General features: G+C 37.8%; 3 long non-coding RNA genes across 3 annotated transcripts; all 3 read right to left on the bottom strand.

The window, feature by feature from the left end:
* Positions 1-5,670: 5,670 nt before the first annotated feature.
* Positions 5,671-8,381, bottom strand: LOC131019945 (uncharacterized). Its single transcript, XR_009100553.1, has 3 exons — positions 8,245-8,381; positions 6,635-6,715; positions 5,671-6,012 (listed from the first exon to the last, which is right to left on the bottom strand). It is a non-coding gene; the product is annotated as an uncharacterized LOC131019945 (long non-coding RNA).
* An 861-nt stretch (positions 8,382-9,242) lies between these two features.
* Positions 9,243-13,620, bottom strand: LOC131019946 (uncharacterized). The gene is made up of 3 exons (XR_009100554.1): positions 13,489-13,620; positions 10,819-10,899; positions 9,243-10,196 (listed from the first exon to the last, which is right to left on the bottom strand). It is a non-coding gene; the product is annotated as an uncharacterized LOC131019946 (long non-coding RNA).
* A 1,537-nt stretch (positions 13,621-15,157) lies between these two features.
* LOC131019948 (uncharacterized) lies at positions 15,158-17,819 on the bottom strand. Its single transcript, XR_009100555.1, has 3 exons — positions 17,683-17,819; positions 16,069-16,149; positions 15,158-15,446 (listed from the first exon to the last, which is right to left on the bottom strand). It is a non-coding gene; the product is annotated as an uncharacterized LOC131019948 (long non-coding RNA).
* Positions 17,820-27,326: the final 9,507 nt, after the last annotated feature.

Here is a 27,326-nt window from a genome sequence, read left to right on the forward strand (position 1 = left end):
GAGAAATAAAATAAATAAATAAATATAAACCTGCACGTCTCATTTTCTCTTAAAATCATGGGCATTACATTAATAAATAAAATTACAAAATTAGCCTAATTTTTTCCAATTCCAATTATATCCTTGCAATTGAATTAAATTACATTTACTTTGCTTTTTATATATATAAAGATATGAGTCCAGGGATAGGTTCAAATAAGAACTACTAATAAAATAAGAACGGATAACCATTTTAAGCCATTCGATCATCAAGATCTACGGTGGATGCATCATCTTGGTGGATGGATGCAGGTGCTGGGTTCGAATCCTGAAGGGAGCAAAAAAATTATTTTTTTCGGATGCATTAAATTTAATAGCGGATGCATTAATTTGTATAGCAGATGCAGTAATTTTATTGGTTCTTATGTTCTCACGATCATTGTGGTTCTCACTATAACCGCACCCTATGAGTCCAATCCAATTACTTCATAATGAATAGTATAATAGATATGCGCCAAGTTTTTATTTTCGTTTAAGTAACCCAACTACATTTTAGTTTTTGAGCCTAACGCGTGTAGAAAAGAAGCCCAATTCATTTTTAATTAGTGAAATAATTAATTCCCTATTAGATCGAGGATAATTATACTCATAACTACCATTTTATTCGATACAGCCCTCTCTCTAAAATAATAATAATAAATATTTAAGAATTTACTACTTTACCCTATAATTCATAGCCTCCAAATTAAATACTCATTCCGTCCCATGAAGCATGACCTAATTCTTTTCGGCACGAGAATTAAGAAATTGGTGTTTTGTGTGTTAAGTGTGGTAGGTGAAAAAGTGAAAAAGTGAATAAAGGGCAAATTTTTTGCTATTTTTAGAAACAGATCAAGCCTCGTAGGACAAATCAAAAAGGAAATTATGTTATGCTTCGTGGGACGGAGGGAGTATCATTTAACTCATAAGCTCAAACAATGTAATTTCGTGGTGGGAGGTGTATATCTGCAAATGATTGTGCACCATTCAAATTCCTGTGTACGAGAATAGTCCCTCCTCGCTGCACCATATCGTGCTACTTTTGTTAACTGAATAAGTGATATATACGGGCATAGAAGATGGTAGATAATTAAATGATATATGCAAACATAATTTTTTCAAGCACATTAGTATTAGTACATAGCAAATTTGGAAATAGTAAAGATTTAGAGGTCAATTATCTTGGAGATAAACAAGAGATTAGAAACAAGGGTCGGAATTAATGGATTAACGTTGTTAACCAGTATTCTCCGTCTGAATCTGGATCTTGCATATCTTTTCCTCTCTTCTTCGCCCCCACTCAGCGGCAGCCACCCACCCCAGCGGTGGAGGCTAATTGGTAGGGACAATTTCTTTTATTCTTTGTATGGCAACCTAAACGAGTAGTAATATCTAACGCATAATTGAGATAAACAGATAGCATACACTACTACAAAAACGCTCATATATACATGACGGCTAAAAACTGTTATTTATGTTATCAGAAAACTGTCTAGTATAGTGGTGTAGTGTATAGTCCTATCATAGGTGACGGTTATTAATCGTCATGTATACTCAGTACTTATGACGGTTATATAAGTATACTTGACGGTTTTTTACTGTCAAGTATAATATTATACATGACGCTAGTAATATTATTCTTGTCGATTTCTGACTGTCATTTATAGCACAAAACATGACATTTTTATGATAATATTTGACACTTAATAAATGTCATGTATTTAGGCATTTCTGACATATATATATATATATATATATATATATAGGGGAAGGCTAAAATAAGAACGCTTCTTAAAATATAAATTAGGAACCATTTTCAGTCCTTAGATCATCAAGATCTACGGTTGATTCATCACCTTGTTGGATAAATTCATGGTCCTGAGTTCGAATCCCAAAGGTAGCAAAAAATTATTTTTCGCAATTCATGCCTTTATACAGTTTATTCATGCATGTTATACATAAAATTCATGCATTTTTGCTGGTTCGTAATTCTTAAAATAAGGGTGATTTATTGAATAACCGCCCCCTATATATATATATACTTGACATTTTTTTATCGTCATCTATGCACTTTTCACAATTTAAAATATTATTTCTTATATTATTTATTTTTCCCTGTTTTTAAATTTATAAATATCAATAAATTGTCTAAAATAAAAAATTTACACATATTGAACATGTCCATTTAAACATTGATACACTAATTAACCATCCAACATCTACAAAGAAAATCCATCATTTTACATCTCCAACATCCACAATGAACATCTAAAAAGCTACAACATTCTACAAAATACATTAATAGCATCTTCAAAGTTCTTCTGATTTCTCCATAATAGAAGTTAGTAATCCCTCATGACCATCCACTACTACAAAAGTTTACATACATAACAGTGAATAGATAACGGTTTTTTTCAAAAACCGTTATGTATGAGCGCACTTTTAGGAATAGATAACGGTTTTGCGAAAATCCGTTATCTATGTACTGTTGTCTAAATGCATAGATAACGGTTTGAACAAATGCGTTATGTTTTTGCGTTATCTATAAGTGGCATACATAATGGTATTACAAAACCGTTGTGCCACCGTTATCTATGACCATCTTTTATAACAGTAATTTACAACGGTTTTTGAACCGTTATGTATAAGAGTTATTTACAACGGTTTTTGAACCGTTATGTATGAGCGTCTCTAAAAACTGTTATGTATAATTTTTTTTATTAATTTTTTTAAAATAATTTTCTACATTCTTATATTATATTAAAAAATAACAAATAAATTATTTATCCTAAAATTTGAATTTATTCCTAGATATAGACTTTGAAAAATAAAAAATTCATAACATTTTTTTATTTTATCAACACTTATATAAAATGTAAATTAAAAATCTAAATTAGAAATCTAAATACCAAAAATTGAATATTAAAAGTGAAAAAAAGAAAAAAAGAAAAAAATTTAGGAAATTTAGAAATTAACCCCCCCCCAAACTAGAAGCCCTAGTTTTGTTCGTCCTCCCTGTCTCTCTCGACTCTCTCTCTTCCCTCTCGACTCCGCCGCCGGCGCCGCTGCCCCGCGCCGGCCCGTCGCCGCCCACCCTCGCTGCTGCGTCGCGCCGCTGCCGCCCACCCTCGCTGCGTCTCATCTCCTCCCCAAATCTCTCTCTCTCTCTCACCGTTCTCTCCTCTTCCTTCTCTCTTCTACCGCCTTACTCCCTTCAAACTAGGCGGTGGTCCTCGCCGCCGCATAGCTATTCGCGCCGCCGTCCTCGCCGCCATCCTCGCCGCTGAGGCCCCCTATCCCTTTCTCTTCCGCGAACTGCAGAGGTCTGAGCCGCCGCCGCTGATGAATCATTCTCTGAAACTCCGGCGCCGCTTCTGTAAAATCTGGCGACTGATTTTCACCGTTCTATCCCTCTTTTTCTCTTTGTGTCGGTTTCCCTCTCTAATCCCTCACTGGAAGCGCACAATTGAAGGAAAGAAGTCGAACCCTATCTTTTCTGTCTGAAATCGCCGGTCGCCGCCCTGGCTTGACGCTGTCGCATCTCCCTTGGTCGGAGATCGCAACACAGCTAAAGTCATTCCTCTGCTCACAGATCGAGCCCTAGTTTCTCTCAATCCAGCTCAGATAATTTTTGGTTCTATCACTCTTTGAGTTTTGGTTATTTGGAATCTGAGGTTGTGATTGTTGGTTTGGATGAACCCTAACTATGTGCGGTTATGATTATGAGTTATTTGCTGGTTTTCGATTGCTTGTTTGTATTGACATGCAACCCCTAGGATGAAACCTAGGTTTGGATGTGTTTGATGCAAACTGATTGTTGGTTAATTTGTCAATGATGCAATCTGATTGTTTCTTATTTGGATGCTGAGGCATTGTGATGCTTACTTGGGGTTATGATTGTGGGTTATTAGTTGGTTTTCGGTTGCTTGTTTGTATTGACATGCAACCCCTAGGATGAAACCTAGGTTTGGATGTGTTTGATGCAAACTGATTGTTGGTTAATTTGTCAATGATGCAATCTTAATTAAGCTGAGACATTACATGAGTTTACATGCTAAACTACAGATCAATAAAAGGTGCTTTGTTGCTTATACTGGAGAACCCTTGGTAGATTCTTGTTGGTATGAGCCTTTAGCTCTCTTGGTAAACATAGTAGTATTCAGTCATTCGTTTAATAGCATATGTTGAGACCTTGAGATATTATTTCCACTTTGAGCATTTTGTTACTTGAATATCTTGTGCGATGTAGTGTTTGCATATAAATAAATACATCTCTTAAAAACTTTTTACTCGTTAGGATTGGAAGTATGCATGGTTATACCCACCATTGTTTTTAAGTGACTTTTCTTTTTGTACTGTCATGTTGCATATGGAAACATTTTACGTACTTCATGGAGATTTCACCACCTCTACTTTCTTGGCTGATTGACACTACTTTTAAATATTTATCCACTTGAAGGGCTGGAAGATTTCTGATATGATGTTTGCAACAAGGGGTGGCTTAAATGATGCATGTTCTTCTGTAGCTAAACAGCTTGATAATGTTTACTCCTCCATTTCGGTAAGCTTTTAAATTCTGAGTACTTTTCATTGTGGTGATGGCATAATTTTCCTCAGTATTTTTATTTGTTATTGCAATGTGATACTTAGTTTTCTTTGGTTTTTGATGAAGGACTGCATGTTGCAAGTATGATCTTTTACATAATTGAATCATTCCCCGTGCTTTAAAAGGATATAAAAGTTATGCAAATTTTCACCTGGGATGCAGTTTAAATGCATTGGATCTGGATAAAGTGTTGTATCATTTCTGTGCCTGCATGAACTTTCTTTAATTTTGCAGGTTACTGAGAGAGATATGTCGTTGAAAATTCACCGAGTAGATTGTAAATATGATGTGGTTGCTGATAATACAACAGCAACGAAAGAGGAGGTGAGGCAAAATGAGTAACTTGTTAGTGGCTCATGTTTGTCGCTTATTTTTCCTGAGCCTGTCAAGTTACTGACTGTAAAATTTGAACAGGTGTCTGTACTGCGAGGTGATATGACATCGATTAGTTTAGAAATCGAGGATGTTACTCGTACAATTCAGATGATGGTAACTAATCTCTCCCCTCCTCGTAACTTCAATTTGTCTCTTTTTGGATATTATTCTAATTTAGTAATGCTTTTTTATGGTTGATTGGTGGGTCAATAACTAAAGTTTAAACACTTTCTTGTCAGGATTCTAGGATTAACAGGATGGAAGTGAATCAGGTACTTTTTACTATGACCTCCAGCATTCCGTCTCCTAGTTGCATATAGTTGTTATTCTTCTTTCTAATGATAGTTAATTTTTTAACATTATGTAGGACGAACAGAACACTGGAGTGTGCTACTTGCTAGGCGTGAACTATGCAAGGGAGCTTGAAAAGAGTAAAAGCATGGAGCAAATTGAGGTAAGAATATAATCTTCCTATCTTTTCTATCTGAGACATTACATGAGTTTACATGCTAATCTATCAACCAGAGGTGACAAAACGGTCTTGGCATACAATTTGGACTTTAGCTCTGCTAATTCTCTCTGTCATTTATTGGCACCTTAGCCTTTCTTTCTTTTTGCAGCCTTGCCAGCCTGTTGTTTCTCCCCCTCCTAGTGCGATTGCAGGTTGGATGTGTCACACCCCAATTCTTGAATGAATAAATATAATCGAGGTGCAACTAATTCATAGAAATAAACAAGGAACAACCTTGTTAAAACCCGAATAATAAGATAGAGAGTCGGGCTATGCCCCTTTGGATCACAAGTTTTGTTTCATGCTTCTGACAACCGACATTCATTGGCATAAATTTAGTAGTGAATAGTCTAAGCTCGGTCAGGTATATCATTTGAAATTTAACATGAAGATCTTAAGTTGGAAAAACAAAAGACTGATATGAGTAATTGCTACAGCGGAAGTCTAAAATAGGAATTTAACCCTAGCCTCAGCTCCGTCCCGTCAGCACCGGCCAGCCAACCTGAAAACATTTGAAAGTATTTTTGGGCTAAGTACTAATGTACTTAGTGGACATGCATTTTCTGAAACATCTCATATTTTAATAAAGACAGTTTATCCAATCATACTTGACATGACTTAGAAGGTTTTAAATTGAAAGAAGTACTTCTAAGCATGTTAAAACATTTTCTTTCATTTGTGCGCACATGTCACACTCCCTTTCTGTTACTCGCTGTGATCCCGGACCTTTTAGCCACCGACGGATCCATTTCTCCCATTGCACTTGCCCTGAGGACGTAACTCAGACAAGTTGAATTGACCTCGGGACGCTACCCAGGCAGGCCCTTACATTACATGCTTCGAAACACATCCAGCAAGCACCCTTATAACGCCTCTTAGTTAGTGCCCGATGGAGATCAACCCACCAGGTCAGCTAACGAGTGTACACAATTCTCAAACAACGTGTTAGGTCATAAGAGAATCTCAATTGATTAACTTTGCGAGCCTTAAACAGAGCAGAGTGCACATAAACATTTTATTGGATAAACAGTTTTCATTTCATTGAATAAATAATTTGCATTTAAATGAAACATTTAGAGCTTAATAACTCAATCATACTTTATACATTTGGAAAGTAAGCCCACCTGGTTAGGCAAAGCCTGAAGATCATAATCACTTATAAACCTGTCTTGGGAAAGCAGCGCTAATCCCCCTGGTCACAAAGCCTACAAGAAATTCTATTCTTAATAGGTCTCGTGAAGCTAATCTTAATTCATGGTGAAGTGCTTAATATTCTATGATTCACTTAGCCGGGTTTTCAAAATTTAATGAATAAATAATTGAAAACATTTATCTTGAGTTAAGAACACCAACAATATTCTTACTCATCTTTCTTTAATAATTGGAATTATAAATAAAACCAATTAAATCATAAATACTTTTTATTTCATGATGCAAATGAAATGTCATGTCATGCTTAGCATATGATAAGTAATTACTTAAAATATGCACTTAATAATAATTTAATATTATTATAAAAATTATCCTTTAAATAAATTAATCAAACTAATAATAGTTCAATTAATAAATAATGGGCAGCCCATTTAAAATAATTAAATCAAGGACCTCCCCCTTTTTCTTAAAAATTTTCGCAGCCCACTATAAAATGGGCATCCCAAGTTAATTAAACAATAATAGGGCCCATCTGATAAATAAATTAAAAACCGGCCCACACAAAAGCCCAACAACTCAACTAACTCGGCCCAAAACTCAAAACCTAGCCCAACACCTTCTTTTCTTCTTCCTCACCCCACGCTGATTCTTTTCTTCTTCTCAAATCTCTCTCTCACGGTTCCTCACCAAATCCGTCGCACACACCACGCTGATCTCTCTCTCACGAGCTCCGCCGCCACGGCTTCTCTCCCGGTGAGAAGCCGCCGGCTGGTCACCCCTCGCCTCCCCCAAATCACACGCACACACATGACACAACTGCAGATCTTATTCCCTCTCTCCCAAGACTCCGCCGCTGACTCCACAAACCCCGGCGACTCAGGGAAGCGACGACGAGCGCCGTCGACTCCCTCTCTCTTCCTCCGTCCGTGGCCGAGCAACAGCAGCCATGGCCGCCGAGCTCTGCCTCCCTCCGCTGAACTCCGGCTGCCACGACCAGTAGCTGGTCGCCGCCCCTTCTCCCTTGTCTCACAAAACTCGACCCACTCCAGAACCCCTAACTCCCTCCTCCGATTCTTTCCACAATTTGCAGCAACTCCGGCGACCGTAGCGAAACAGCCGCCGCTCTTCTCACCCTCTCTCTCTCCGTCCTCGGCCCGACAGCAGCGGGCAGAGCCGCCATGCCGCGGCCTCCCTCTCCTACCCTTGGCCGGATGGCCGGCAGCGAGCTCGCCGCCATCCCGACGCCGCTCGACTCGGCCCACCACACATACGATACCAACAACAAAAGGGAAAAACATAGTTCTACTTCTTCTCTTTTCTTTCAAATACAGACTCATGCCTTGTATGTAAACATATATATATATATATATATATATATATTCACACATTGTTCTTATGTATAAACATCATGTTATTATATTGAAATACACATATGCATATATATATATCGATGGGATGATGAAATGAATGTGTGTTTGTGTCTCTCTGTTTGGGAAAAAGTTCGAATGTTTTAAGTATGAAACATAAAAATGAATGCTTTAAACATGCAGCAACACAAATAATGGAGTTTAAAGAGTTAAACCTTGAATAGTTTTGGATGTTGTAATCTCTTAAGCTTGAGTTCTTTTTCTTGCAAGGATAATTTGTGTGAACGAAAGAAAGAAGATTTTAGCTGAAGTAAACTTTGAATTTGTCCAATGGTGTGAAGTGTGCAAGAGGTCTTTGAGGGTATGTGATATTAAGTTTGAAAAAATGAGGGAGTAGGTGGGAGCTTATTTTGAGGGGTAGGTGGCGTATGTTAGGTGAGGGAGTAGGTGTGGGAATAAAAATAAAATAAAATAAAATAAAATAAAATAAAAAGTCTTCCAGGTTGTACTATGAAAACTGTAATAATCATTCAGTGTTTGCTTAAATAAAAGCTCGTGAAAATACTTTGAATGCTAAATTAAATAAATATGCGACGCACATAAATTTAATAACTAAATTTACAAATGTTTTTTTTTTTAAAACACTTTTGTTGGAATTAAAATAAATTCATTTTCTTTATATCCGGCGTGAATCATCCTGACTTCTAAGTTCAAAATACTTCTAAATTTAGCTAAGAAATAACGGGGTGTTACATCCCTCCCTCCTTATAAAAATTTCGTCCTCGAAATTGCATATCTGGGTAATCTAGTTTGGGATACTAGACTTCACTATCAGTGCGGCTGCATAGCTTGATTGTTATCGCATCTTTCTAATTGTGAGAACACCATGTCTATAGTCTCGAGAACTGGTGACAAACGAACTCATTCTAATCATATTATGCTTATCGTGATGGAAGCAAAATCTTATTGTGACAACTACATAGTGAGAGTCTATACATTGGGATGACGCTCTACCTCGAGATCAAAAATCTTAATTGACAATCACCGAGATCTTAGTCATGTGGGCTGGCCAGACCCAGCACAACGAATCACTCAGTCAAATGGGAGCTTCGCCCCCAATCATGTCAACTTCTTATCTCTTATAAAGCTCTAAGTCAACTTCTAACTTAAAGCACTTACTTCTAAGTACTTCAATCATAAATCTTTGGTATCATATAAATCCATTCTATGCCGTTCTAGCGGTGTTATCACGACTAACATTCTTAAGACATTCTTGGGTGGTTCTCAAACGGTTTGTAAAAGAACTCATCATTCTAATCATATAGGCAGTGAAGCTAAAATGATAACATAAAGCTTTCTCATCATTCATTCATACATACATACATACATATATTTGCTTTCTTTGAAATTTTGAGTCATATGGACATTAAATGTCCCTTTCATGAAAAACTTTGCTTATGCCGGAAAGATTCAAGGAATCTAACTCGACCATACATACATACATACAATGATTCGTTAAGGGCTCGGGTTGTCCCAAACACGAAATACATTCATTGAGTCGTTATGGGTTCGGGTAGTCCCAAACACGACAAAAAGCATTCACATAACATCATAAACATAAGGCGCACATTTTCATGAAAATTTTCATAACTTTGAATATACATATATATTTTTGAAACTATTATCGTACCTTAGTTGCGGCAGTGTGACGGCGAGCTGAGGGCTTCTGACATTCTTAGAAGTCTAGAGATACTATTCTAGACTTAACATCAAAAGCTTATGGTTATCAGAGTCATGAAAGAAAACTCATGCTCTGATACCATTCTGTCACACCCCAATTCTTGAATGAATAAATATAATCGAGGTACAACTAATTCATAGAAATAAACAAGGAACAACCTTGTTAAAACCCGAATAATAAGATAGAGAGTCGGGCTATGCCCCTTTGGATCACAAGTTTTGTTTCATGCTTCTGACAACCGACATTCATTGGCATAAATTTAGTAGTGAATAGTCTAAGCTCGGTCAGGTATATCATTTGAAATTTAACATGAAGATCTTAAGTTGGAAAAACAAAAGACTGATATGAGTAATTGCTACAGCGGAAGTCTAAAATAGGAATTTAACCCTAGCCTCAGCTCCGTCCCGTCAGCACCGGCCAGCCAACCTGAAAATATTTGAAAGTATTTTTGGGCTAAGTACTAATGTACTTAGTGGACATGCATTTTCTGAAACATCTCATATTTTAATAAAGACAGTTTATCCAATCATACTTGACATGACTTAGAAGGTTTTAAATTGAAAGAAGTACTTCTAAGCATGTTAAAACATTTTCTTTCATTTGTGCGCACATGCAACACTCCCTTTCTGTTACTCGCTGTGATCCCGGACCTTTTAGCCACCGACGGATCCATTTCTCCCATTGCACTTGCCCTGAGGACGTAACTCAGACAAGTTGAATTGACCTCGGGACGCTACCCAGGCAGGCCCTTACATTACATGCTTCGGAACACATCCAGCAAGCACCCTTATAACGCCTCTTAGTTAGTGCCCGATGGAGATCAACCCACCAGGTCAGCTAACGAGTGTACACAATTCTCAAACAACGTGTTAGGTCATAAGAGAATCTCAATTGATTAACTTTGCGAGCCTTAAACAGAGCAGAGTGCACATAAACATTTTATTGGATAAACAGTTTTCATTTCATTGAATAAATAATTTGCATTTAAATGAAACATTTAGAGCTTAATAACTCAATCATACTTTATACATTTGGAAAGTAAGCCCACCTGGTTAGGCAAAGCCTGAAGATCATAATCACTTATAAACCTGTCTTGGGAAAGCAGCGCTAATCCCCCTGGTCACAAAGCCTACAAGAAATTCTATTCTTAATAGGTCTCGTGAAGCTAATCTTAATTCATGGTGAAGTGCTTAATATTCTATGATTCACTTAGCCGGGTTTTCAAAATTTAATGAATAAATAATTGAAAACATTTATCTTGAGTTAAGAACACCAACAATATTCTTACTCATCTTTCTTTAATAATTGGAATTATAAATAAAACCAATTAAATCATAAATACTTTTTATTTCATGATGCAAATGAAATGTCATGTCATGCTTAGCATATGATAAGTAATTACTTAAAATATGAGGGAGAATGCAGGTTGGAGAATAGGGGTGGGGGAAAGGGATGGTGGACGAGATTAATTGCGAAGAGTGGGGAGAAGGACGAGAAATGGTTCTCTAGTAACATTTCTCGGTGGGTGGGTGATGGGATGAGGATTAGCTTCTGGGACGAGGTGTGGGTTGGGTGTAAACCTTTGAAATTCGTCTTCCCTAGATTATTCAATCTATGTGGTAACAAAAGAGGATGTGTGGGAGAGATGGGATTTTGGGAGAACGGGAACTGGATTTGGGAGATCGGATGGAGAAGGGAGCTGAGAGATAGGGAAAGAGGGATGTGGGAGGAGTTGAGGACTTTTTTCTCTCATATTACTCCTTGTGCAGGGAAGGAAGACGACTGGCAGTGGAAACCCGGCAAAGACGCAGCTTTTTCAACAAAGACGGGTTATGATACCATTGCGGCTTCTAAAAACGGACAGCTGACGGAAACGGGTAGCGACGCAGCTCAAGTTTGGAAGGCTAAGACTCCCCATAAGGCAGCTGTGACAGCATGGATAGTCTTGCTTAACAGATTGCCTACATGTGATAATTTGCTTAGGAGAAATGTTGCAATTGGTCCCGAAGAGAGATGGTGTAACTCATGTGTGATGCAAGAAGAAACGGCGGAACATATCTTTTTGAATTGCCCCAAAGTTGAGATGGTCTGGGATGGAATTTTTCAATGGCTGGACATTAAAACAGCAAAGCCTAAAGGTATTACTCAACACTTTAAATCCTTTGTCTTTGGCGCTAGAAGGAAGAAAGGGAGAAAACTACTTCTTACTCTTTGGGTTGGGATTGTGTGGCTGATTTGGAAATATAGAAACGAGAGCAGGTTTGAGGGTAGGGTATGGGATGCTAAGAAGCTCGTTTTGGATTTGAAGGGTAGATTATGGAGTTGGAACAAAATAAACCAATTGGTGGATGTCAATGTTCCCTTCTCCTCTTGGTGTTCTTGTGAACATAAACTCGCTTTTCTGTAATACTCTTGGTACCTCTGGTACCTTGGGTTCTCTCTTTTCTTTGCCAATAAAGTTTCTCTTTCACTGATCAAAAAAAAAAATAATAATTTAATATTATTATAAAAATTATCCTTTAAATAAATTAATCAAACTAATAATAGTTCAATTAATAAATAATGGGCAGCCCATTTAAAATAATTAAATCAAGGACCTCCCCCTTTTTCTTAAAAATTTTCGCAGTCCACTATAAAATGGGCATCCCAAGTTAATTAAACAATAATAGGGCCCATCTGATAAATAAATTAAAAACCGGCCCACACAAAAGCCCAACAACTCAACTAACTCGGCCCAAAACTCAAAACCTAGCCCAACACCTTCTTTTCTTCTTCCTCACCCCACGCTGATTCTTTTCTTCTTCTCAAATCTCTCTCTCACGGTTCCTCACCAAATCCGTCGCACACACCACGCTGATCTCTCTCTCACGAGCTCCGCCGCCACGGCTTCTCTCCCGGTGAGAAGCCGCCGGCTGGTCACCCCTCGCCTCCCCCAAATCACACGCACACACATGACACAACTGCAGATCTTATTCCCTCTCTCCCAAGACTCCGCCGCTGACTCCACAAACCCCGGTGACTCAGGGAAGCGACGACGAGCGCCGTCGACTCCCTCTCTCTTCCTCCGTCCGTGGCCGAGCAACAGCAGCCATGGCCGCCGAGCTCTGCCTCCCTCCGCTGAACTCCGGCTGCCACGACCAGTAGCTGGTCGCCGCCCCTTCTCCCTTGTCTCACAAAACTCGACCCACTCCAGAACCCCTAACTCCCTCCTCCGATTCTTTCCACAATTTGCAGCAACTCCGGCGACCGTAGCGAAATAGCCGCCGCTCTTCTCACCCTCTCTCTCTCCGTCCTCGGCCCGACAGCAGCGGGCAGAGCCGCCATGCCGCGGCCTCCCTCTCCTACCCTTGGCCGGATGGCCGGCAGCGAGCTCGCCGCCATCCCGACGCCGCTCGACTCGGCCCACCACACATACGATACCAACAACAAAAGGGAAAAACATAGTTCTACTTCTTCTCTTTTCTTTCAAATACAGACTCATGCCTTGTATGTAAACATATATATATATATATATATTCACACATTGTTCTTATGTATAAACATCATGTTATTATATTGAAATACACATATGCATATATATATATCGATGGGATGATGAAATGAATGTGTGTTTGTGTCTCTCTGTTTGGGAAAAAGTTCGAATGTTTTAAGTATGAAACATAAAAATGAATGCTTTAAACATGCAGCAACACAAATAATGGAGTTTAAAGAGTTAAACCTTGAATAGTTTTGGATGTTGTAATCTCTTAAGCTTGAGTTCTTTTTCTTGCAAGGATAATTTGTGTGAACGAAAGAAAGAAGATTTTAGCTGAAGTAAACTTTGAATTTGTCCAATGGTGTGAAGTGTGCAAGAGGCCTTTGAGGGTATGTGATATTAAGTTTGAAAAAATGAGGGAGTAGGTGGGAGCTTATTTTGAGGGGTAGGTGGCGTATGTTAGGTGAGGGAGTAGGTGTGGGAATAAAAATAAAATAAAATAAAATAAAATAAAATAAAATAAAAAGTCTTCCAGGTTGTACTATGAAAACTGTAATAATCATTCAGTGTTTGCTTAAATAAAAGCTCGTGAAAATACTTTGAATGCTAAATTAAATAAATATGCGACGCACATAAATTTAATAACTAAATTTACAAATGTTTTTTTTTTTTAAAACACTTTTGTTGGAATTAAAATAAATTCATTTTCTTTATATCCGGCGTGAATCATCCTGACTTCTAAGTTCAAAATACTTCTAAATTTAGCTAAGAAATAACGGGGTGTTACATCCCTCCCTCCTTATAAAAATTTCGTCCTCGAAATTGCATATCTGGGTAATCTAGTTTGGGATACTAGACTTCACTATCAGTGCGGCTGCATAGCTTGATTGTTATCGCATCTTTCTAATTGTGAGAACACCATGTCTATAGTCTCGAGAACTGGTGACAAACGAACTCATTCTAATCATATTATGCTTATCGTGATGGAAGCAAAATCTTATTGTGACAACTACATAGTGAGAGTCTATACATTGGGATGACGCTCTACCTCGAGATCAAAAATCTTAATTGACAATCACCGAGATCTTAGTCATGTGGGCTGGCCAGACCCAGCACAACGAATCACTCAGTCAAATGGGAGCTTCGCCCCCAATCATGTCAACTTCTTATCTCTTATAAAGCTCTAAGTCAACTTCTAACTTAAAGCACTTACTTCTAAGTACTTCAATCATAAATCTTTGGTATCATATAAATCCATTCTATGCCGTTCTAGCGGTGTTATCACGACTAACATTCTTAAGACATTCTTGGGTGGTTCTCAAACGGTTTGTAAAAGAACTCATCATTCTAATCATATAGGCAGTGAAGCTAAAATGATAACATAAAGCTTTCTCATCATTCATTCATACATACATACATACATATATTTGCTTTCTTTGAAATTTTGAGTCATATGGACATTAAATGTCCCTTTCATGAAAAACTTTGCTTATGCCGGAAAGATTCAAGGAATCTAACTCGACCATACATACATACATACAATGATTCGTTAAGGGCTCGGGTTGTCCCAAACACGAAATACATTCATTGAGTCGTTATGGGTTCGGGTAGTCCCAAACACGACAAAAAGCATTCACATAACATCATAAACATAAGGCGCACATTTTCATGAAAATTTTCATAACTTTGAATATACATATATATTTTTGAAACTATTATCGTACCTTAGTTGCGGCAGTGTGACGGCGAGCTGAGGGCTTCTGACATTCTTAGAAGTCTAGAGATACTATTCTAGACTTAACATCAAAAGCTTATGGTTATCAGAGTCATGAAAGAAAACTCATGCTCTGATACCATTCTGTCACACCCCAATTCTTGAATGAATAAATATAATCGAGGTACAACTAATTCATAGAAATAAACAAGGAACAACCTTGTTAAAACCCGAATAATAAGATAGAGAGTCGGGCTATGCCCCTTTGGATCACAAGTTTTGTTTCATGCTTCTGACAACCGACATTCATTGGCATAAATTTAGTAGTGAATAGTCTAAGCTCGGTCAGGTATATCATTTGAAATTTAACATGAAGATCTTAAGTTGGAAAAACAAAAGACTGATATGAGTAATTGCTACAGCGGAAGTCTAAAATAGGAATTTAACCCTAGCCTCAGCTCCGTCCCGTCAGCACCGGCCAGCCAACCTGAAAACATTTGAAAGTATTTTTGGGCTAAGTACTAATGTACTTAGTGGACATGCATTTTCTGAAACATCTCATATTTTAATAAAGACAGTTTATCCAATCATACTTGACATGACTTAGAAGGTTTTAAATTGAAAGAAGTACTTCTAAGCATGTTAAAACATTTTCTTTCATTTGTGCGCACATGTCACACTCCCTTTCTGTTACTCGCTGTGATCCCGGACCTTTTAGCCACCGACGGATCCATTTCTCCCATTGCACTTGCCCTGAGGACGTAACTCAGACAAGTTGAATTGACCTCGGGACGCTACCCAGGCAGGCCCTTACATTACATGCTTCGGAACACATCCAGCAAGCACCCTTATAACGCCTCTTAGTTAGTGCCCGATGGAGATCAACCCACCAGGTCAGCTAACGAGTGTACACAATTCTCAAACAACGTGTTAGGTCATAAGAGAATCTCAATTGATTAACTTTGCGAGCCTTAAACAGAGCAGAGTGCACATAAACATTTTATTGGATAAACAGTTTTCATTTCATTGAATAAATAATTTGCATTTAAATGAAACATTTAGAGCTTAATAACTCAATCATACTTTATACATTTGGAAAGTAAGCCCACCTGGTTAGGCAAAGCCTGAAGATCATAATCACTTATAAACCTGTCTTGGGAAAGCAGCGCTAATCCCCCTGGTCACAAAGCCTACAAGAAATTCTATTCTTAATAGGTCTCGTGAAGCTAATCTTAATTCATGGTGAAGTGCTTAATATTCTATGATTCACTTAGCCGGGTTTTCAAAATTTAATGAATAAATAATTGAAAACATTTATCTTGAGTTAAGAACACCAACAATATTCTTACTCATCTTTCTTTAATAATTGGAATTATAAATAAAACCAATTAAATCATAAATACTTTTTATTTCATGATGCAAATGAAATGTCATGTCATGCTTAGCATATGATAAGTAATTACTTAAAATATGCACTTAATAATAATTTAATATTATTATAAAAATTATCCTTTAAATAAATTAATCAAACTAATAATAGTTCAATTAATAAATAATGGGCAGCCCATTTAAAATAATTAAATCAAGGACCTCCCCCTTTTTCTTAAAAATTTTCGCAGCCCACTATAAAATGGGCATCCCAAGTTAATTAAACAATAATAGGGCCCATCTGATAAATAAATTAAAAACCGGCCCACACAAAAGCCCAACAACTCAACTAACTCGGCCCAAAACTCAAAACCTAGCCCAACACCTTCTTTTCTTCTTCCTCACCCCACGCTGATTCTTTTCTTCTTCTCAAATCTCTCTCTCACGGTTCCTCACCAAATCCGTCGCACACACCACGCTGATCTCTCTCTCACGAGCTCCGCCGCCACGGCTTCTCTCCCGGTGAGAAGCCGCCGGCTGGTCACCCCTCGCCTCCCCCAAATCACACGCACACACATGACACAACTGCAGATCTTATTCCCTCTCTCCCAAGACTCCGCCGCTGACTCCACAAACCCCGGCGACTCAGGGAAGCGACGACGAGCGCCGTCGACTCCCTCTCTCTTCCTCCGTCCGTGGCCGAGCAACAGCAGCCATGGCCGCCGAGCTCTGCCTCCCTCCGCTGAACTCCGGCTGCCACGACCAGTAGCTGGTCGCCGCCCCTTCTCCCTTGTCTCACAAAACTCGACCCACTCCAGAACCCCTAACTCCCTCCTCCGATTCTTTCCACAATTTGCAGCAACTCCGGCGACCGTAGCGAAACAGCCGCCGCTCTTCTCACCCTCTCTCTCTCCGTCCTCGGCCCGACAGCAGCGGGCAGAGCCGCCATGCCGCGGCCTCCCTCTCCTACCCTTGGCCGGATGGCCGGCAGCGAGCTCGCCGCCATCCCGACGCCGCTCGACTCGGCCCACCACACATACGATACCAACAACAAAAGGGAAAAACATAGTTCTACTTCTTCTCTTTTCTTTCAAATACAGACTCATGCCTTGTATGTAAACATATATATATATATATATATATATATATATATTCACACATTGTTCTTATGTATAAACATCATGTTATTATATTGAAATACACATATGCATATATATATATCGATGGGATGATGAAATGAATGTGTGTTTGTGTCTCTCTGTTTGGGAAAAAGTTCGAATGTTTTAAGTATGAAACATAAAAATGAATGCTTTAAACATGCAGCAACACAAATAATGGAGTTTAAAGAGTTAAACCTTGAATAGTTTTGGATGTTGTAATCTCTTAAGCTTGAGTTCTTTTTCTTGCAAGGATAATTTGTGTGAACGAAAGAAAGAAGATTTTAGCTGAAGTAAACTTTGAATTTGTCCAATGGTGTGAAGTGTGCAAGAGGTCTTTGAGGGTATGTGATGTTAAGTTTGAAAAAATGAGGGAGTAGGTGGGAGCTTATTTTGAGGGGTAGGTGGCGTATGTTAGGTGAGGGAGTAGGTGTGGGAATAAAAATAAAATAAAATAAAATAAAAAGTCTTCCAGGTTGTACTATGAAAACTGTAATAATCATTCAGTGTTTGCTTAAATAAAAGCTCGTGAAAATACTTTGAATGCTAAATTAAATAAATATGCGACGCACATAAATTTAATAACTAAATTTACAAATGTTTTTTTTTTAAAACACTTTTGTTGGAATTAAAATAAATTCATTTTCTTTATATCCGGCGTGAATCATCCTGACTTCTAAGTTCAAAATACTTCTAAATTTAGCTAAGAAATAACGGGGTGTTACAGGATGTCAACTGCTAACCAGTCTATGCCTCATGCTGCTGTTGCTGCAGCTCCTCATGGCCTTGTTCAGGTAAATTGTGAGGCCAATATTCTTATTGTGCTTATTTGTGGAAAAATTCTGCAGTTGCTTACATCTGAGGAAGGGACAAAACTTCAGCTAGAAATAGCCGTATCAGCTTCTGATATTAAAGAAAAGTACAAGGTATGAGCCCTGATATCTTGTTGAAGCTCATGCTTCTAGCCAAGTGGTCCATGATTCTCTTTCTCGTTAGACCCAATGTTTCTAAGCACAAAATGTTCAAAATAGCTTAGCCAGTAGTTCTTTGCTTCGAAGTTTAAGTTACATGGCATTAGTAAAACTTGTTTGCCTTTCTAATTATTACTTGTTGTTTGCTTTTTCAGGACGAATGCAAACGAGTGTCAAAAGAGGAACAAGTTTTTAGATTAGATTTGTCAAATAACTTTCAAGATGTTTTCTGATATATTGTAAAGCTCCTGCCTAGTTACGAGTATTTTGTGATCTGGAGATAATGTATGAATATTTTGGATGTTATATAATATATGTTACCGATGTCAATGTCATTTTGTTGTTTTAGAATTATTAATTTAATTTTCGAGACAAATAACAGGAAAATTTTAAAAAATATATTACAGTTATAAAAGGTGCAAAAAACGGTTATAAAAAGTGCAAAAAATCGTTATGTATTTCTATCAAAGATAACGGTTAGAATCGTTATAAAAAGTGCAAAAAACCGTTATAAAAAGTGCAAAAAATCGTTATGTATTTCTATCAAAGATAACGGTTAAAACCGTTATAAAAAGTGCAAAAAACTGTTAACTATGATTAAAAAAAATCTAATACATAACGGAAAAATCCTCATACATAACGGTATAAACCGTTATGTATAATCATTATAGATAACGGTTTCATACCGTTATGTATGAGCGTCTCGTACCGTTATCTATTCTCACATACATAACGGTTTTTTAACCGTTGTCTATGATACGTATCATAGATAACACCACTATACACAACGGTTTTTTTGCTCATAGATAACGGATAAAATCCGTTATCTATGAGCGTTTTTCTAGTAGTGATCATCTATCTTCATCAAAGTTCCTTGCTCCTTGTCACGTATGCATTCATCGTGTCATGTTCAACGCTAAAATTTATATAAATCAAATCAAATAAATGATTAGAACCTAAATAAAAATAAATGAAAATAAATCTACTATCATGCCCAAATTCTAACATTAGAAAGAAAAATAAAAATCAAAAGAACATTGATAATGCACCATAAATGCATCATAAAGCACATTGACAAGCTTGATGTAAAGTGATTGGGTAAAGAATCAAAACGAAGTAGGCAGTAAGGATATAATGACTTTTAGTAGAGCGTTACCACCATCTAAGCTACATCTTAGGTAATGCAGTTTAGTTTGTTTGCATCTATATATACGATCAATAACAGGGAAACCACATCACATCTACAACTGGTTAAGAACATACTGTGCTTATTGGTGAGAACAGATAGTACTCTTGTCCATAGAAAATTTGATGCTTCTAATTTTTTGATTTGATGGCTGCCCATTGTTACTCAAAGTTGCATACATACATTGACACGACAACTAACAGAGAGATGAAATAAGCAATTGAACAGTTATGTGCACCAGCACTGATCTCTCAAAAAGCTATGTTAAGCCAAATATGTGCATGATTAGTATAATATATCTAGACAAACATTCAACTCTGAACAAATATATATATATGTAGGTATTGAGCAAGTACGTACTATGGTACTGTGCGTGGGGATAGGGAATACACCAATTACAATTTTTTTTTCTTGCTTGCTTTGATTGCTTAAGTAGAACTGAACTATTTACTGAAAGCTGACTAGATCAGCATACTTGATGTAAGCTGACTTTCTCAAAAGAAAGTTCTATAGAGTGATCAATTAACAAACCTAGTGACAACTTGAGAGCTTATCAGTTGGACTTCTATGATTACTTGCCACATCATATGATGTTGAGCTTTCAAGTAGCTTCTGATTTTGAACTTCCACAACTCATAATTCTCCACTGAGAGTTGAGGTAGACATCTAGATTGTTAGGATCCATGAAAGTTATGCACTATTGATGATAAAATTATTTTCTTTTAGAAGATATGTTTAAGCAGACCGTGAAACAGATACAGAGTTGACAAACATAGTTGAAGAAACAGAGTTGACGTTGATGTTATGTTTAATCTTATTACAAGTTCTTTTGGTATTTCAATAATTGTGCGTGATCATGAAGGTCATATTCAAGTAGCTAAGTTGAAGAAGACGATCATCTCTACAAATGCCTTGCATGGAGAAATTATTCTTGTTATCAATGGGATTGTGGTGTGTATTTACTACAACATCACACATGTAGACATTTTTACGGATTAATGTTTGGTTGCACGAATCTTAATGAACCCAGAGGAAGAAGAGAATCTCGTTTCGGATCATGAAAGCTGCTTGGAGCAATATTCTTGTCGGAATTCAACAATGCTTCGTTCGACTAATAAATCAGCTCATAGTTTAACAATGTTTGCAAATTATTGTCCACAACTACAGTACTGGACTGTAGATTTTTCTTCTAGAATTCAAGATATTGTGCTTGAGGATTTATCTTAATTAATACCATATATTTTCCTTCTAAAAAATTGTATAATAAAAATGAGAAGATTATGGGATCTTAAGATAGGAGGAAGGCCCAAACTCTCTAACATAATTTTTGTGTTCTTACACTCTTATTTTTGTGGTACAAAGCTATCAACACAATAAAACACACACTTAAATAACTCTGGTAAAAAGTTAATGAAATGAATTTCACCTTAAAAAATATGTGGGATGTCATCACAGATAAAAAACCATAGTAAATGGGCCTATTTTATTATAGTTATAGCTCAAGCCTAATTAATTATACAAATTTTTAAAGATAAAGTTTGGTTAAAAAAGCCCAATATTTGAACTTTCTATACAAACGAATTAAATTCTCAAACAAGCCCATCACTTTCAAATATGATACCACATTTACCAAAAAAAAACATTTTTTTTTTGCTTTAGTCTTCTTCTTTATCTTTCTATTTTTTTAATTATAAAATGGAGAATTGATTGGCAACTGGACTATCATCCTGAAAGATTAAAAATAAAATGAATATTTTTATTAAGGGATATTAGTATATAGATTATTGAACTTTAACCAAATTTTAATTTTGTAAACTAATTTAAAAATCTATCTTACAATTTTTAAATATTTATTTTAATCTAATTTTTCTAACAAGGCGCGCGAAATTCATCATAATTTATTTGTCAAATCATAAGTTAACTTAGATTTTAGTAATTTTCAACGATTTTGGTAAGCGAAAATCACGGTTTTTTATTCATCGGCCAATTTGGCCGGATTTTCAAGTTACCATGTCAACATTAAATTGAGTAGGAATAACAAAATTAGTTGAATTTAAAAGTTTATCATTTGTTAGACAATTTTTCAAATTGATGTACATATATAGAATTTGGTTATGATTTAGTCATTTATAATATACTACCTCCGTCCCACGAATCTTGAGTCATTTTTTTTTTTTGTCGTCCCACAAATCTTGAGTCATTTCCTTTTTTGGCAAAAAAAAATTCCCTTTATTCACCTTTTCACCTACCACACTTAATACACTAAATACTACTCACTCCGTCTCAATAATCTTGTCCCACTTTTCTTTTTGGTTTGTCCCAATAATCTTGTCCCATTTCCATTTTAGGTAAATTTTAAGGCTAATTAACTCTCACTTCAACATGATTCTAATTAAACTTCCCCCCTCTAAATTACATCTACTCGCCTCTCTCTCTCTCTCTCTCTCTCTCTCTACCATCTCCCTCATTCTCCCTCTCTAAATTCGCTCCACCATTTCCCCTCTGCAAATCCACCGGCGCCGCCGCTCACTTCCCCTCTGTTTCGCCGGCGCCGCCTTCGCCTCTGCCTCCCCCCTTCCCCCTCTGTAAATCCGCTCCCCCATGAATTAGGGCTCGTCGCCGCTTCTCGCCGTCAGGTCGTCTCTTATCTCATCCACCATTCATGGTGCTTCGCCTCTGCCTCTCTTCTCACGCCGCCTAATCCAATTTTCCTTCTTTCACGCCGCCTCGCCTCTGCCTCTGCCTTTGCCTTTTTATTTTAGCGCCCTCTGCCTCTTACCTCTCTTCTCACACCGTCTCTCTCCGTCAGGTCGCCTCTTCTCTCCTCCATCATTCATGGTGCTTCGCCTCTCCTCCTCTGTTCCTGTCACAGCCCGCTACCTTTAATGATTATTTAGCCGGGATTATGACTTGGGATGAAAATTAATGAGTGGGAACGGATAGGAACAATTACTTAACATTAAAGTATATGGAAATGTCACTCATAGATAAAATGCTAGGATCATATATGATTATTTGGATACTTATAAAACATACACATAAATGAGAACTGATTAAGGTGGTTTACCCAATAACACGTATAACAACTTCATAACATAGAGCTATCCTAATCAAAGTGTTTTGCAGCGGAAAACGTGTGAGATATACATATGAAGATGTATACTCAAGGTTACATTTCTTGAAATGTCAAAGGAACACCCGCTCAACATCATTCCATTCCATCAGCTGCTCAACCTGCACATTTAGAAATACATGCAGGGCTGAGTATAAAAATACTCAGTGGGCATAGCCGAAAATACATTCATGCATAACATATATATAAATTGAACTGCCATAACAGTAACACACAGGGGTTTTCTTGAAAGACCTGCGCTTACTAAAACATTTCTTTCATTTTCATAAAGTCGATCGGCCGATCATTTCCTTCATATGATCCATATCTGTTCCTTTCTGTCACGCGCCGGGAAGGAGGCCTCCTTACCACGGACGCCAAGACCGGTCGCAAGCGACTCGCGGTCTCCATAAGTGTACACGTTAACCCTAGCTAGCGACCTTTGTCTAGCATAGGATCCCAATTGGATTTCCTTTAAAGTTGGCGAACCAACACAGATATGATACATATAAAAACAAATACATTTTTGGCAGTCAATCATTTCATAAACTTTTCATTTCATAAACATTTTCATTTTCATTTCATAAGAGTCATTTATCATTTGGGCATAATAATAAACTGAAATTAACAGTTAAAATCATCTCATGCATATATTCGTATAAGAGGCCTACGACACGCAGGGGATCTCTATATACGTATAGTAAAAGTAATGCCCACCTGGATAGGCAAAGCCTGAAGATCATAATCACATAAACTCGTCTTGGGAAAGCAGCGCTAATCCCCTTGGTTCATAAAGCCTACAAGAAATTCTATTCTTAATAGGTCTCATGAAGCTAACTTAAGTCATGGTGTAGTGCTTAACATTCTATTATTCACTTAGCCGGGTTTTCAAAATTTAATGAATAAATAATTAAAAACATTTTTCTTGAGTTAAGAACACCAACAATATTCTTACTCATCTTTCTTTAATAATTGGAATTATAAATAAAACCAATTAAATCATAAATACTTTTATTGCAAAATATAATGCAATTTCATGTCATGCTTAGCATATAATAAGTAATAACTTAAAATATGCACATAATAATAATATGATATTATTATGCAAATTAAAATTAATTAATCAAACTTAATAAGTCTAATTAATTAAAATAGTGCAGTCCAATTAAATGGAGAAGCTGCACAGCCCAATGAATAAATTAAAGGCCCAAAGCATTAAATAAAAACATTGGCCCAACTGAAATATAAACAAAACTCGGCCCAAGAAATAAAATAAAAAAAATCGGCCCAAGTCAAGCCCTAGCCCAACTGACTTGGCCCACCATTCAAAGCTCAACCCTAGCCCAACACCCTTTTCTCCCCCTTCCTCATCAATCACGCCTCACACACACTTCAGTCATTCCTCTCTTTCAATTTTCGACTGCACGCCCCTCTCTCCCTCTCACGGTTCACGCCAAACCCCACCGCCTCTCTTCTCTCTCCCGAATTCACGGCCGCCGAGGCCCATCTCCGGCGAACAACAGCAGCAGACGAAGCTCACTGCCGCCGCCGAACGCCCTCTGAAACTCCCTCTCTGTCCACTCCCCTCCGTCCGTCCTTGGCTGGGCAGCAGCGGCACCACCGCCGCCAAGCCCAGCCTCCCTCATCTCTCTCCGACGAACAGCGGCTGCCAGACCGCCGCCGCCAAGTTCTGACCCAGCCAGCAGAAGACATGCACCCTCGGCTTCACTCTCTCTCTCTCTACGCGCTCTGGCCAGACAGCAGCTCGGAGCCACCGCTGACCGCCGCCTGCCCTCTCTCAACTCCGGCCGATAGCAGCAGCCATACGCTGCCACCATCGCCGATTCCCAGCCCTCAAGCTCTCTGTACCCCCCCTTGTTCTCTCTCCTCCTCGCTGCTCGTCTCCCTCTCGACTGCTCTCACGGCCGCTGGAGCTCGCCGGAGCAACGGCGACAACCACTGCCCCTCGGTTCTCCCTTCTCTCGGCTGAAACAGGCCCGACATCCCACCGCGAAGAGCGGCGCCCGAGCCCTAGCTCCCTCTCTCTCACTGTGGCCGGGCGACAGCAGCGCCGCTGCCGTGCCGTGCCTCCGTCCACCTCCCGACTCAATTCACACAGCCACCACACTCGTCTACCCGACTCGACACACCAACAAAACTCAAGACTCTTCTTTCTTCTCTTCTTTTAAAAACTAACATGCTCTGATGTAAAAGTATGAATACATGAATGTCATTTGTCCATTCTCTTATGTGCATAATCTGAAAATACTATATGAATTTTCCTTGCTTGTCTTTGAATAATACTCGAAGAAAATTTATGCAAATGAATTAAAGGTATAATCTTTAACAGAATCTCATGGGTTTTTTTATGCTGTTGAAAATCTGAAATGATTTGGGTGCTGTGAAGGGTAAGAACATACTTTGATGGTATTAACAATACAAGAGGTTTAAAATAAAAACTTGAGGAGATGATCGGCTGTGTTGCTGGTTCTGCCTGGCTTGGCTGATTACTTCTGGTGTTTAAAGGATCAGAATCGTTCCAGCAAGAATGAGGAGGAGTTTTTACTTAGGATATTTCTTTAAGTTATAGTGCAGTGTTGGGAGACAAGACAGCCTGACTTAACAAAAGTATGGCTAAAAGTTGAGTTGCAAAAGAAGGGAGTAGGTGGGTAGTAGGTGGGTAGTAGGTGGGTGTGGGATAAAATAAAATAAAAAGTCTTCCGAGTTGTACTATGAAAACTGTAATAATTCTTCAGGGTTTGCTAATTAAAAGCTCGTGAAAATACTTGAATGCTAAATTAAATAAATATGCAATGCATATAAATTCAATAACTAAATTTACAAATGTTTTTGTAAATCATTTTTGTTGGAATTAAAAATAAATTCTTTTTCTCAATCCGGCGTGAATCATCTTAAATCTGAGTTCAAAATTATTCTAAACTTAGCTCGAGGAAACGGGGTATTACATCCCTCCCTCCTTAAAAAAAATTTCGTCCTCGAAATTACATACTTTGATAATCTAGCTGGGGATAGTAGTCATTCGTTTCATTCATCTCTTTTGTGGCCTTTTCCATCCTGTGATGGTTCCACTACATGACGAGAACAATATTATTGCCTCGTAAAACTTGAACCTTGCGATCAAGTATCTGGACTGATTTCTCTTCATAACTTAGGTCCTGGCTAGGACTCCTTTATCTGGCTTAATCAAATGCTTTGGATTAAACACATACTTTCTTAACTGAGAGACATGAAACACATTGTGCAAATCTCCAATACTGGGTGGCAATGCCAACCTATAGGCTACAGGGCCTATCTTATCTAGGATCTCAAAAAGTCCTATATAACGGGGTCGTAACTTGCCCTTCTTTCTGAAACGTATAACTCCCTTTGAGGGAGAAACTTTGAGGAAAACTCGATCCCCAACATTGAATTCTAACTCCGATCGGCGTTTATCGGCGTAAGACTTTTGTCTATCTTGAGTTTCTTTGATTCTTTGCTTGATGTGGTCGACTTTCTCAATTATCTGTTGGACCAGTTCAGGACCTAACAACATTCTTTCACCCACTTCATCTTAGTAAAGTGGTGAACTACCTTAATTGTTTCCTTCGTCCTAAGTCACCTTCTTAGATTTGACTAGGGAATTCTAATATCAAACTTTTCTCATCATCTTGGTAACTTTCACTTAAAGATTAATGGCACTCCTTCTGCCATGTAAACTCATTTTCTCATTTCCAAATGATTATTTAATGGGGGTTTCTAAGTTTCTATTGTGGTGGCGTTCCAACTTTATTCTTGCTGTAGCTTCTGGCACTTTAGCCAAAGCATTCACTCTCTTAACTTGAGCCTACTAGCCTTGGGGTTGGGTTATACCTTAAGTTTAGTTCTAGTGCTTTCCTTCCATTTCCTTTTTCTTTACCTCCATCTTGAGGTGGTGTACATATCTTGTTTGTGCGTGAACTTTTTCCTTCTCCAATTTGTTGTAGTGACTCGGTGGTGAGAGTCTCGTTCATTGCTTGTTCCTTCATAATATCTCCTTAGTTTACTAGGGAAATTGAAAATCTCATGCCGCGATTCATTTACGAACTTCTTTACGCATTTCTCATTATTCATTTATAAATTACTTAAATAAGCATTTTAAACTCCATTAAAAAGGAATTGATTTAAAACATTTTAATCCTTTTAAAAATCCATACTCATAAAGCCTTAACTCATGCTCTATCTCATATTCTATCTCTTTACTCATCTCTATATAAACTCTCCACTCATCTCAAATCCTTAAGTTCAAGGATAAGTTTCAAGAAAATCATGGTACTAAGTCTCGATTTATCTCTCATATAAGGCTCGTCCAATCTCATTCAACACATAGACAACACAATCACATAAGGCATATAAGAAAACACAATCAAACATTATCAAAACATGCTCTGTTTTTACACTGACTCAACTTCAAAATCTATCCTGTTCTTACTTCGACACCTCCTGGACTCGAGACTCATACCAAAAGAAAGGTCTTCGAGTCTATTTTCATATAAAAAAAATAGAGTCAAAAACTCCAAGTATTGTAGGAGATATG

Source organism: Salvia miltiorrhiza, chromosome 4 (assembly GCF_028751815.1).
Source record: "Salvia miltiorrhiza cultivar Shanhuang (shh) chromosome 4, IMPLAD_Smil_shh, whole genome shotgun sequence".
NCBI classification, from domain to species: Eukaryota; Viridiplantae; Streptophyta; class Magnoliopsida; order Lamiales; family Lamiaceae; genus Salvia; species Salvia miltiorrhiza.